At 38.1% G+C, this 14,596-nt stretch overlaps 1 protein-coding gene across 2 annotated transcripts in view; it reads left to right on the top strand.

Annotated features, from left to right (window-relative positions):
• LOC131439438 (zinc finger CCCH domain-containing protein 18) overlaps positions 1-14,596 on the top strand; it is a 161,731-nt gene that overhangs the window by 32,827 nt on the left and 114,308 nt on the right. For both annotated transcript variants that reach the window (XM_058610433.1, XM_058610434.1), the window contains exon 2: positions 13,282-13,504. The gene's annotated coding sequence lies outside the window, so the exon portion shown is untranslated. The remainder of the gene's footprint in view (positions 1-13,281; positions 13,505-14,596) is intronic.

Genomic DNA, 14,596 nt, shown 5'->3' with positions numbered 1-14,596 from the left:
TATTCTTCAAATTAGCGCTCCTATCAGCCTTTCTCCATGGTTCAGGGTAACCATATTTACAATTTTATCGGAGTAATGCTATGAACAGTAGGATTTTTGATAACTAAGCTCTGCGGAAACATTTATGAGGTCTTGTTTCAAGATGCATAATGCAAAAAAGCGTACATAGCAAATTTGTACGTTAAATTAAAGGAAGTCATCTTACAATTGAAACGCGATCAATTAAATCTCTTTGTGACTAAAGCAGAATTTACATGAAAACATTTTTTTAAATAAGCGACTTATGCAAGGAGCTCGGACAGTTACCGAATGTCGCCCAAAAACAGGCAAAAAATGATCATCAGAAATACTGCACTTTTTGCATCTTTTTAAAAGGACTTTTTTTGAAACTTGGAGATATCCTAAATTTGGAAATTCATTGAACCATTTGCAAATTTGAAAAACTCCAATATAAAGTTACTAGATAAGTTAAAATGAGAAATTTTGTGTGATTCAGGTGTTTTATCCTAGCTTAAGTGATATGTAAAAAATCAGCAACTCCACGAAAAACTGATAACTTTTGAACCACTCGACCGATTCTGCTAATTTTTGGATATGTTGTCAATAAATGCATAAAATCTTTAGGAAAGATATGCGAATATTGTAAATCCCAAAAATGATATCCCAAGCGAAAAAAATTGAAAATATAGAGTTCTAAAACGCATATTTCCGCAAACTTCAGACTTTATGAGATCAAACGTTATTTTATATCTCCGATTGCGTGACATTTTGCATTGCGCACTCGACTCGCGCGCTTGTTGGAACGCTTCTGAACTTGTTCTGAACCCGACGCGTTCAAACAAACGTTCCAACAGGCGCGAGCATCGTGTACGTTATGCACAGTTCGTTACACTCGTGCTAGGTGATATTAAAAACTGTCCCAGAAAGTAAGGACGCAACCAAAAACCGCTGCCATTTCGCAATGGTTCAGAATTTGTCAAATTTTGTGGCTGCGTTTTCATTAGTTTGTTTCGATATGCGTGGACTTTCAGCAGAACAACGTCGGAAAATTGTGTACAAATGGTGCACAGAACGCGGACTGTCACTGAGAAAGATAGCAAAAATGGAAGGAGTAAGTGAAAAAGCCGTGCGAAATGCAATCAGGAAGTTCGGTGAGGATAACACCTTTGAGGATAAACCGGAAACGAGCCGATAAAAAGGTCCTGCTAACCCTAAGTTGGATGAACGTATACTGAAGGCGTTCAAGCAAAAGAAGGAGGTTTCAGTTCCGGATGTGGCCAAAAAAGTGGGCACTTTGAAGTCAAATGTTCTTCGTGCTAAAGAACGTTTGAATCTTCGAACCTATAAGAAGCAGAAACAACCAAAACGTAGACCGAAACAAGAAGCATCGATCAGGCCGAGGGTTCGAAAGCTGTACAATACGATTCTTGCTGGAAATTTGAACTGCATAATCATGGACGACGAAACCTACGTGAAACTCGATTAAAAATCCTTGCCGGGACCACAATATTATACGGTGCGCGAAGGGCAAGTGTTAAACCAGTCCGAGACATCGAATGAAGTCGAAAAATTTGGTAAGAAAGCTATGGTCTGACAAGCAATTTGTAGCTGCGGTAAGATTCCGAAACCCTTCATCACCACTGCTTCAATGAACAGCGAAATATACATCAAGGAATGTTTACAAAAACAACTTCTACCCATGATTCGAAGCCACAAGGATCCTGTTGTCTTCTGGCCAGATCTTGCTTCTTGCCACTACTCGAAATCAACGGTAGAATGGTATACTGCCAAAAATTTCACTTTCGTCCCAAAAGACATGAATCCACCAAATTGCCAACAACTTCGACCAATTGAGGAATTTTGGGCATTAACGAAGGCACATCTTAGGAAACATGTCTCGGCGGCCGAAACCATTCAACAGTTCAAAAAAGATAAGAAAAAAGTGTCAAAACTTGTCGCCAAGAAGTCTGTACGGAATTTAATGAGGAACGTTCGCAAGAAGGTGCGCCAGCTAGTCTACAATGGCTCAGTAGCAAATGTTGAGAAAAATATTCTATTGTTGTAGTCTAATATTATCAGTATATTGGATAAAATTTGAATATCTAACACTTGTGAATTATTTACAGCGAAATCAAAGTGCGTCCACACTTTCTGGGACAGTCTTTATAATCGAGGTCGGTTCTTAGATTTTTAATCTGAAGATTTTATTCGATTTTACCATCGTACTTGAAACTTATATGTTTTATATGATAAGACCATAAAAAATTTTCATTTGAACCTAAGATTGGGAATATCGGTTCTGCCATTTCTGGGAAAAGTTAGTGAGATCATTTTTTGAATATATGACTATTTCCGATATTTCCGGTCGTTAATCGAAAACCGGGAACGAGGATAGCTGAAATCGATTTGTTTGGCCGTCTACGGACAAGTGACGGTATAGAATTTGTTGAGCTAATTTTCGACTTAAATTCAGGTGCAGTTTGTCTGTTTCGTCTAGAGATTGGCAATCCGTTTGCGTATGATTCCAAAGAACTAGTTCTTCAGGAATAATGAATCTTGTTGAAGAATGGTAGTTCTCTAAACTTTTCAATAGAAATAATACTATAAACAAGTGTATTAATAACTGTGCATTTCAAAAGGTCGTAATTTTGCAGTAGAAATTGTATTTATTAATCGGCCTCTGAAAAAGTGCACTAAAGTGGACGATTACTACTTTAAATACATGGAAAAAAGTAAGGAAAGGGGAGCTGTTTGCTATTAAACAGTATGTCACCAACGAAATATAAACATATGCTCTCGAATGACTTTCGTCCAAACATGCAAAATTTCTAAAGAACGAAAGAACTGCTCAAGAGAACTAAATAATTTCGGTAGAACTGTCAAGTACTGAACGATTCTTCGATCCGGACTATTTTGCCCTTCACTAGTTTCGTCACATATTTAATTATATCTCTGGAACAATGTCCATCATGATCTATTTACACTTGATCTATGGTCACATTGTAGCTTTCAAACGAACCTAAGAGTTTCTCAATCGGTTAAGCAATTATCGAGTCAGGCGTTCTCTCGTTTACGTCATTTATATGATTATCACGGATCGAACTAAAATATTACCAAAAAACAACAAGGAATAGCTGTATGAGGTTGTTCAAACTGTTGATGTAGAAATCAAGGACACAAAGTATGCTTAACGAAGAGAAATTTAATAAGAATAAATGATATTCTTGTCTGAAATTCAAAAAATTGTTTATAATAAAAGCTGCCCACTTTATAACGAAATATTTGCAACATTTCCAAAACAAAAGATTGGCTGTCAATGTACGATGCAGGTACCACCCTACTTTGATTAAGGGACGATAATAATTAGGCTCGTACACCTAGAAATTATAATCACGAGTTAATCTCGTTGGCTTGACAGACATTTTCACTTGCATGCTACAGCACACAATTTCGTCACCGTTCGAACTCGTCATAACGGGCTTTCATAAACTCCATCATCGTCATCGACTTCGACGTATTAGGATTGAACATGCGATCATTCGTCGCTGCATCGGAAAATTTACCAGTCTGAAAACCCGAAGGTCTGACGATGGCTAACTGGTGGTAAAGCAGACAAAATTGCATCCAATCAGACTCAGACCAGACGGAATAATGCGTATATGGATATGGTTGCAACAAGTGGTCATTTGGAACTGGTGCAGGCCAGTCAGATCGATGCACTGGGTCCGAATATACAGCCCGTGGCGTTCATAACTAGCATACATGTAGTGGTATTAGTGCTTGTGCAGCAAATCGATCACTGTATGGCTGGGTATTTATGACGATTATGATACGTGTATGCATTATCCACAATTACTAAATCGGAAACTAGTGAGAGTCGGCTTATTTTTAAAGTTAACTCGGTTTATGCATGTTTGATTTTTATTCTTAATTTGTTACATTACAAACCTCTCCATAATCTACCTAATGGTGTGATAAAGCCTTTCTCTTGTTGTTGAAACTAACGTTTTCTTCAATAAACTAGTTTTTGAACCAATTTTAAGTAGACCCAAGATTTTCGCAACTGATTCGGAAGAAAAGTACAAAAGTGTGATGTTTTAACTTTAGCCCTGTACGCAACAAAATCTGGATGGACGTGGACGTCGAACGACACAAAGTCGAATGACGAAATATCGAAAGTCATAAATCGCCGAATGTATCGAAAGGTCGACTGCGACAGAAGGTCGAATACAACAAAAAGTCGATCCGCAGTTGGAAGCGACGGCCTCTCGCACAAAAACCTGTAATCAACTCATTCGCCTGGTTTACTTAGGCATAGTTTAGGGTTAGGGTTAGGCTCTTTTTTAGGGTCGCGGTAGCGAGGTCGGAAAATTAACCGTTCGTCGTATTCGTTCGACGTATTCGACTTTTTGTATCTTTCGACTTTATGGTGTATTCGATCTTATGGTTTTTCGACTATTTGTTGAATTCGACCGTTCGTTATATTCGATTATTTATTTATTATTTAAATTTTTTTTCGTATTCGACCATTTGACCGTCAATCATTTATTCATTCCACCTTTTGCTCATCGACGCAGTGGCGTACCGAGGAAATTTGGCGCACGGGGCAAAAAACTGAACTCCGTCTGATGATTTGGAAAAGAACAAAACAAAATTTGGAGTAACCAGACTGCGGATGAGCAGAGCCAAACCCAATTCCATCAACAACCTATGGTAATTTTTCAAGATCGAAAATTTTCAAACCCTCACCGCCGGGTAGCACCCCTTACCTATGACCGATTTAGCTCAAATTTTGCATGGGGACTTTTTTCGATGTGCTTAAACTTTTGAACAATAGCGCTTTACGAAATAAGAGGGGATCCCAAAATATTGGCACTCTTATATACATTAGAGCGATAAAAAATAACGTGTTTTGTCAGTTACGTCACTTATACCATTATATCTCTGGAACCAAAAGTCACAGCCATTTGACATTCGAACTTGATCAATGGCCCAATAGTAGCTTTCAAATGAGCCTAAGCTTGTTAAAATCGGTTTAGCCATCTCTGAGAAAATTGCGCGGTAAAAAAACAATGCGTTCTGTCGGTTACGTCACTTATACCGACATATCTCCGGAACCAGAAGGCGCAGCCATTTGATCTTTAAACTTGATCAATCGCCAAATGGTAGCTTTTAAACGAGCCTTGGTTCGTTAAAATCGGTTTAGTTATCTCTGAGAAAATTGCGCGGTAAAAAAACAGTGCGTTCTGTCGGTTACGTCTCTTATACACATATCTCCGGAACCAGAAGTCGCAGCCATTTGATCTTTGAACTTAATCAATGGCCAAATAGTAGCTTTCAAACGAGCCTTGGTTCTTTAAAATCGGTTCAGTCATCTCCGAGAAAAGTTATTTTTTTTGTAATAAAACTTTTATTCTGGCCTTTTTACGTAAAAGCTTTACGTGGCCGATTGGCTTACATTTTTGTTACCTAAATTTTTTTTTATTATTGGATCTCGTTGTCACCCTTTTTCTAGGGGGAGATGAGTTTCCATTTCCATCCAACGAGGATCGGGTGTCACTTCGTCCGCGACTTATCTCATCATCCATTGCTTCATCGTCGGTGTTGTGTGTGATTTCCGTTTTATTTTCGTTTTCCTTGTTGATCGTAGTCTTGGGCTCGTTGAGAGTTGCTGTAGATGCACCTTGTTGTACATTGATTGCAGTTGCTGATTGGTTGGAGGGTAAGTTGTTAACTGCAGCTGGTGTACTTTGTTCTGTAGGGGATGATGATGGTTTCGTTGAAGGGGATGCTTCATTGTTATTGGTGGCTGTTACAGGTGTACATGGGTTGGTTGGGGTTGCTGTGAAGGAAGCACCGTTGTCCTTTGGTGTAGTTGTCTCCTTGTCCAGTTTATCACATGGCTTACCGTAGTGAACAGCTTTTTGGCAATATTGACATGTGGCCATCTGATTGTCATAGGTAACAAGTGATTTGCACGGAACTCTTGTATATTGACAGGAAATCACATAGGAAGGTATAAGCCTCTTCAAGCGCATGCGTAACAAACGTACGCCATTTAGAATACCGGGGAAAAAATTCTTCCACTTTTCTTTTTCGATAGAGAGAATCTCTCCGTATTGGGACATGGTATGGCAAATATATGAATCGTTGACACTTGAGGGAAGATCATACACACGCACTTCTATAGCACTATCTTCCATATATACTGGAATGTTGTACTTAATGTTCTCGTGCTCCACATAGTGCACATTGTTATTGTCTTGTGCGAATTGAATTGCATCCAACTCTTTATAAAACTGGATGTAAACAACATTATTTGTCTTATTGCATTGAAGTAAATGCACACGTTTAATGTCAAGATGCATTTGCTCCTTAAGCAAACCTTCAAGTTCACGTATCGAAGGTCGAATTTTGCACTGCCTAAAGCCAACAACAATTGTATTCTTTTATGTCGGCGGTAGCTTTTGTTCGTTTGGTTCACTCATTTCGAGGTCGTTCTATTGTTCACTACACAATACTGTACTTGGATTCTTCCGTCCCGAACGTAAGCGGTTTTGTTATATCGACTGACTTGGATGCGATGTGAATGCGAACTGCCGAGAAAAGTAAGTGCAAAAAAGCGTTACATAGACACATACACATACAGATATTTTGCTGCTCGACGAAATGAGTCGAATAGTGTATGACACTCGGTCCTACCGGCCTCAGTTCAAAAGTCTGTTTTCACAAAGATTGCACTACTTTTTAATATGAGAAAGGCAAAAATGATGTTTATACGTTATATACAACAAGAGATTCACGATCAAATATTTAACACTCTCTCAGAGGGTAAATCTTGAAAAGGCGCCCCATGGTAATTCACGACAAAATCGGTTGACCTGTCTCCAAGAAGTGCACTTTTCATATTTTTGCACATTTTACCCTGTTCTTCCCGAGTCGAAAGTGCGATCTGGATAATATTCAATAACAAGGACCAAGAGACTTTTCATTCGAATCTAAGATCATGAAAACCGGTTCAGCCGTTTCGAAGAAATTGTGAGTGATGGGACGGATACAACGTGATGGGTAGTCGATGCCTTTCACGCAGCCCACCTGAGTTCGATTCCCAACCCCGCACATAAGGTCAGAAAGTTTTTCTTGGATGTCCAATTCAAGAATTATACGGCTATTTGAACGTATTTGATTGAATGTTCCGTGTCATGCATAAAAACAAGTCCCTGAAAATGAAATTTTTATACCTATTTGGCTGTAATTCCGGAACCGGAAGTCGTATCCGTATGAAATTTGGTAGAACTATATGAGGTTGTAAGACCTTTCATTTAAACCTACGCTAGTGAAAATTGGATAACCGGTCTCTGAGAAAATCGATTGCACGTTGTTAGTTCATTTTGCACATTTTACCCCGTAACTCTCAAACCGGATGTGGAATCCAGATGAAATTCTATGGCAACCTATGGGACTACAAGACCGTGAATTTAAATCTTATTTGAAGAAAATCGGTTGAGCTGTCTCTGAGAAAATCTTGTGCGTTTTTCTTCATTTTTTTGTACATTTTACCCCGTTACTCCAGAACCGGAAGTCCGATCCGGGTAAAATTCAATAACAACCTATGAGTCCAAGAGACTTTTCATTTGAATCTAAGTTTGTGGAAGTCGGCCCAGCCATATCCGATTATTTCTAGGGGGAGAGGAAGTTCCATTTTCCTCCTGCGAGGATTGAGGGGCAGTTTGTTCGTGGTTCGTCTCGTCATCCATTGCCGTGGTTTTGTTGTTGATTTCGTTGCTAGTTGCTGTAGATGCGCCTTGTTGTACATTGTTTGCAGTTGCTGGTTGGTTAGATGGTAAGCTGTTAATTGCAGCTGGTGTACTTTATGGTGACTGTCACAGGTGTACTGGGGTTCAGGGCCGGGGAAAGAGGTACCCGAAAATTCCAAAGATGGGTAATTACCCACCTGAAATTTCGAACAAAAAAACAATCGAAATATTAGCATTATTCATAATAATAAGAATATTTTTATTGTAATTCGGAATAATAAATAAAATCAAAATTATAGAATGCTAGTTCTCAAGGTAGAGCAAGTGAAGATATACCGCAGAAAGGTAAGACGTGACAAGGGACATTTCAGCAGGCAGAAATCTTTTAGTAACTTTTTCCTTCCAGCAAAGGAGTCGAGCTTAAGTATCTCACCAATGCGAATAACTCGGGTCTGTGAGATACCGGAAAATACCTATAAAGGTCTTTTACTCTTTACATTCCGAACCGGCAAAAGAAGAATGCAGTAGCAAGTACAAAGTAACAACTTTTGGTAGCTTTGCCGGAATAGTAAATAGTAGAAGAACTTCATCGGAATTTTCCGGCAGGTGTTTAAGGTTGTAAAAAGTGAAAGTTAAGTTACTAATAGATTTCTGCATGATGAAATGAACCTTGTCACAACTCACCTTCTATATCTTCACATGAAGAAAATCACTCAAAATTTTTTGACGTAGGACTACGTTTTTTTTATTCAATTATGTAATATAATTTTAAGGCACACTGCTTAAGCTCTAAGATGCCAAGGGTATTTTCTAATCTTAATTAACGACTAACTAAAAACTAGAATAGTATCATTAGGTAAAGTCGTATCGGGGTCACAGATTCTCGAAAATTCAACTTTCTGGTGGCGATCAGCAGTGGCCGGTGAATTGAATACATCATGAGAGTCTTCCAGATGGCGTTGGTAAATATCTATGTTGGCCGCATCATTCAGTCCGTGTGGGTCCGCGGGAAAAATCATCAGGCTACGAAGACTCGGCGGGTGGCCCGCAGCCTGGTCATCGACTGGAGCGGTTCTCCGTTGTCGGTGATGGTGATGTTACTGAAGAGTAAAGAAGTAAGTAAATATTGTGGAAAACGAGGTAAAAAGGGGATGTGGGAACAGCATGTCCTAATACGACAGACATCTAATTAGTTGCCATGTGAAGAGACGGGGGAAGGGAGAACGAAAAAGTTAGTGACAAAAACAAAGATCTTGTTAGTTCCAATAAAAATTGTAGACAGGGACGGGGATCGAGAGAATCGGGCGGATAATAAAATAACGTTTTTCTTTTTATACCGGTGTACAAATTCAAAATACTGAGAACCGTACAAACAGTGTTCAGGTTTTGAACATCCATATCTCAATCATTTTTAATTTATTTTCCATATCATTACATAAACTGCATTAAAAATATTTCTACACTTCGATTGGAGTAGATGAATCTAAATCTATAAAATCATATTTCAGTTAGTAACGAAAATCTTTGTCATGGTTTCTTCTAACAAATACATACAAGTTCACGGTTTCCATAAAATTTCTGCGTTTCAATGAGTGTGTTCGCTTTTAAGAAAATCACTCATACAAACCAAGATTCTGTATCGAATAAACTTGAACTCTGTGTAGTTCAAAAAAGAAGTAAAAGTTGCTAACACATCGTTCAAACATTCCAGGAACTAACCAGAAAAACATAATTTCGTGTGCAGGCATATTTTTTTATTCATCAACATTATCATCTTCAAATGACATACAATCGTTATAGCACTTTTCATAATTTTTCAATACCATCCTTATAGAATGATTTGTCACTGGTCTAAAAATCGGCTTCCTTTGCGGCGATGACTGTCTTATTCGAGCCAAACATTTTTCGCCGGCGTGTCTTTTTCTGATCCGCAAAGGACAAGCAATCGCTGGGACTAGGTAATTGTGTACAAGGTGGATGAGGAAACAAATCTCAGCCCAATTGGTTTAATTTTTTCATTGTTTTCATTGACTTATGGCACGGTGCATTGTCTTGGTTAACGGTGACTCACTTTTGATGGTACTTTCCTGTTCAAGATAGACGATGCTAATTATACCTCGAATATTTAAAAAACTTATGTTATGATTGTTGCAGCTACCTGTTACGTTTTCAGATGGCTTTCCCAGTCTGAATGCTGGTATGACTCCGAATAAAAATAGTGGATCCATGTTTCGCCCACTGTTCCATACCAACGCATTCTATTTTATTACGGCAGACTTTTGTTGATTATGAGCGACCGTGTTCGAGATCCGTTTGATGACGATTTTTTTTATGCTCAGATTTTCGTACAAGATCGTAAAAGAACTTCCAGTTCATGTGCTAACGATCTCAGTATATCTAAACTCACGAACTTTGATTTTGCGTTCATACATCACGATTATCAAAACTTGCTTATTTTTTCCAGTTGCTTCATTTAGCCACGTTCAAAATAAGAGTACCACAAACCTTCATTTTTAATGGATCCTAGTGGGGAAACCACTTCTCAAGCTATACCTGGGCTTGTGCGTTTTTTCCCTTTAAAAAGCAATATTTTAGCAACACACGGAATTCGTTATTTCCATTTTTCATAAATGAATTAGTAACGTCACTTATATGTCGATAGATTCAGTGTTCATGGTGCTATTGATGTTAAATGTTCTTTGAAAGTTGGTACTTTGAATTAAAAACAAATATTGGCGGTGATTTTGAAATCAGGTTAAACCTTAGATGCGAAATTTAGTTTTAAAACTTAGTAACGAAAACTCTTCAAACTTCTAATTTACGTGTTCCATGAAAAGTTTTATAGAATCAATATTTTATTAAAAAACCGACTGCACTTTTTAGGAATAAATATCATTTCCATTAGAATAGAGAAATACTTCGAAATAGTGGGTTGTTCTCCGCAGTATGAAAAATTACCCACCTGGGTTTAACATGTTTCACCGACCCTGCTGGGGTAGCTTGGGGTTGGTGTGAAGGAAGCACCGTTGTCCTTTGGTATAGTTGTCTCCTTGTCCAATTTATCACATGGCTTACCGTAGTGAACAGCTTTTTGGCAATATTGACATGTGGCCATCTGATTGTCATAGGTAACAAGTGATTTGCACGGTATTCTTGTATCCAGACCGAATGTCACATAAGAAGGTATAGGCCTCCTCAAGCGCTTGCGTAACAAACGTACGCCATTTAGAATACCGGGGAAAAAATTCTTTTTCGATAGAGAGAATCTCTCCGTATTGGGACATAGTTTTGCGAATATAAGGATCGATGACGCTTGAGGGAAGATCATGCACACGCACTTCTATAGCACTATCATCCATATATACTGGAATGTTGTACTTGATATTTTCATGCTCCACATAGTGCACATTATTATTGTCTTTAGCGAATTGAAATGCATCCAACTCTTTATAGAACTGGATATAAACAACATTATTGGTCTTATTGCATTGAAGTAAATGCACACGTTTAATGTCGAGATGCATTTGCTCATTAAGCAAACCTTCAAGTTCTCGTATCGAAGGTCGAATTTTGTACTGTCTGAAGTCAACAATAATTGTATTCTTTCGTATCGGAGGTAGCTTTTGTTCGTTTGGTTCACTCATTTCGAGATTGTTCACTACACAATACTGTACTTAGTTTCTTCTGTCCCGAACGTAAGCGGTTTTGATTTATCGACTGACTTGGATGAAATGTGAAACCGAACTGACTTAAAATCTTTCTCCTGAACTTTGATGATACTGGAATCATCCTAATGATTCTATTTCATCGGATTTTTATAGTTACTTCTGTTTGTTGACGTGAAAATTTCTTTTTCAACCTGTTGAGTTGGTATTTTTGCTAATTTGTTGTTTCAGTTCCTGTCTACAAAATCAGGTATTGCTTATAAAAGTATGTAAAATAGACAAACAAATCATGACCAGGGTTTTTACACCTCATCATATAATAGTTTGCTTTTGTTTGAAAAACAAAAACGAAATCTAGATTGTACGTCTCGGAAAAATCAAATAGCAATAATGTTCGAAGAATCAATACGTGAAAGTTTATTTAAAACGCTTCGTAATAGTCGCACTGGAGTGCAAACAATGCAGCGTGAAAAAAATCACGCAGACCGAAGGAGATAACAAAAAAAACCAGCACCCGTACCTGAACTGCATAATTTCGTTCAGGTTCCATGAAATCATAATAATCAATTACGAGATTGGGCATTGGTTGCTTAGTAGGGTTTCAAGTGTAATAATAATAAAAAATAATCGTAGAGCATCCCGCAGAGAGCCCTCCAGCAAACATTTAACCACTGCCAGTAGACGCGCGGCGGCTGCGAGTCGTCCGAGTCTTCGTGCAACGAGCGCATTTACACCATCGAAGACGAAGTACAATGATTGGGGACTTGGCCGGTTGGTGAACAAACAGTTTCGTGAACACATCTCACGAACCAATTTTTTATTTTTTGTTGTTGCACATTCATAGGAAATTCAGTTTAACATACATCATTACTTGAGCTGCTGGGTAACATTGTTTACTCGTCTCGTATTGAGACGCTTAAGGTTTTTTTTTGCGTTTGACTATCAATCAAATTGGATAGCTTGGATGAAGTTATCGAAATTGATTATTTTAAATTAGCGTTATTTTTGCAAATACATTATAAATACCCATTTTATTTACGTGAAACACTCAAACAGTCACTTTCTCATTCTATTAAAAAGTACTACACCAGAAAATCGAAACAGTGCCCCAGACTCAGCACATTTCCGTACCGATATTTGCTGAGTCTGTTGAAATTGTACCAGTCGCATTTTCAGACATCATCAGTACATGCATTCAACTCGCGTTGTTTTAAAACCATCTTCATTCGTTCGTTTTCTCTTTGCAGTTGCAGTTTCGCCAGTTCCTCCGGCACCGATTCGCCCGTCCCGTTCGTCGAACCACATATGCCTTTAAATGTGAATTTCGAAGGAAATTGAATGGTGAAACATTTAAATTAATCACCATCCACGAACCAGAAAGAGCGAAAGCTACTAGGGAAAAGAAAAACCCACCATTTAGGTGGAGAAAGAAAAAAACACACACAAGAAGAAACAACAAAGAAAACAGAAGAAGTGCATAAATCACATTGGATGAAGTAACAGAGTGAACTAATTGTTTCAATTGATGAAAATCAACCGGCCAAGTCAGTGCCGGGTGCCCTACGACAGAGAGCGAGAGAGAGAGAGTGAAGGAGATAGAGCGTTTGTCCATCGTCGGTCGTTGCGTCGTCGTAGTTTGCCGCCGTTATCGGGTTCGAATCCAACGTCCGGTTCTTGTTTCTTAGTGTCTTCATGAGCCACAAAGGCTTGGGGTGTTTGCTTTAATATGTTCTAGTGTTAGTGCAGTTTTGTGATTTCAATCTGTGTTTATTTTTTTTATGTTTTCAATTCATGATTGCCTTATGTTTCATCTACAACCAATTCAAACCGTGGTGGTGGCCTGTTTGCTACGGCTCCAGTGAAGTGTGAATGGCGAGTGAATTTTAATTTGGACAAATACATAACATTTTAGAAAACCGATTTCTTACACGCCAGAGCCAGTTGAGCAAAGACACAGGGCCGCACAACTCTCGGTTGGCGTAACACTACACGCATTGGCTATCCAAGGGCGGAACAATTTTCTGGAAAAGCTGCTAGGCTGCACGGAGCACGGAGGAGTGTCGCAAGACTAGAGCAGTAACGGTAAGTCGAAGTTCTGCTGGGTGATATCAGCCATGGGGATCCCAGAGAAAATTTTTAAATCAATTTCCTGAGTGTTTCTTATAAGTGACCATGCAAAAGAAAGTGGATTTTTCAAGACTACTTAGTAAAAATGTTCTAGTTTACCGATGTTTTAATGCGATAGGTAATGAAACTTATTTCGGCAATATCGGTTTACGGTTCCTCAAGTGAAAGAAAAAAAATTGTTAATTTGAAAGGTGGAGTTGATAATTGTTCGAAAAGTATTGGAACAATACGTATATTTACGAATATCATATTACAATATTAGATGCCCCGTATACTCTGAAACGAAAAGCTTGTCAGTGTTTTTGATTGATGGGATCGGATGTCATTAGAAGCCTTAAGAACAGATCTTATAAATTAACCTACCTGTTGAATGCATCTAGTTTCAGAGACCAAGAATGAATTTTAGTGAGATAAAATTCGTCATATGCCTACTCAAGATGACAGGTATTGCAGTAAAGGGTGTAGCCGAGTTTGCATATAAAAACTGCCCTCAAACAGAAATAAAATTGATAGGGTAACGGTTCCCTATTTCATCTGAGCTCCTATATCCATCTCATCCCTTCACATCATTACTTTGAACATGATTAATATCTTATAACGTACCTGAACCAAACTGTGAAATGTTTAAAAATGAATATTTAGGCTATTGTCACACTTTTCCTTTGGAAGAAATGGTTTTGAATTCTTCGGTGATCGTTTTTTTCATACAAAACAAACTCACTTTTCGATTTAGTACACATTTTCGTCTCAAAATTTACAGTTCGTAATGTTTCTAAATATCTACTAAACGATTCATCTCAAAACATGGTCACTGTTCCGCCCAATTACACTACTATTGAATGATGCATGACTTTATAATTAGTTTTTTTTTTTATATCATTTATTTTACCCCGGCTTTAACCATGTTTATAATTAGTAATGTTCACTTGCCACTTGTTTAATTAATGATTAAAAACTTCAAAAACTACCCGACAAGCAATAAAAGTCTTCAAAAATATGAGATGAAAGTTTTTCACTTAGTTCACTTGATTGCGCTTTGTTTTCATC

The sequence above is a fragment of the Malaya genurostris genome, chromosome 3, assembly GCF_030247185.1.
Source record: "Malaya genurostris strain Urasoe2022 chromosome 3, Malgen_1.1, whole genome shotgun sequence".
In the NCBI taxonomy this organism is placed as follows: Eukaryota; Metazoa; Arthropoda; class Insecta; order Diptera; family Culicidae; genus Malaya; species Malaya genurostris.
Note: the sequence above shows the minus strand (reverse complement) of the source record. Positions and strands in the feature narration are given on the sequence as shown.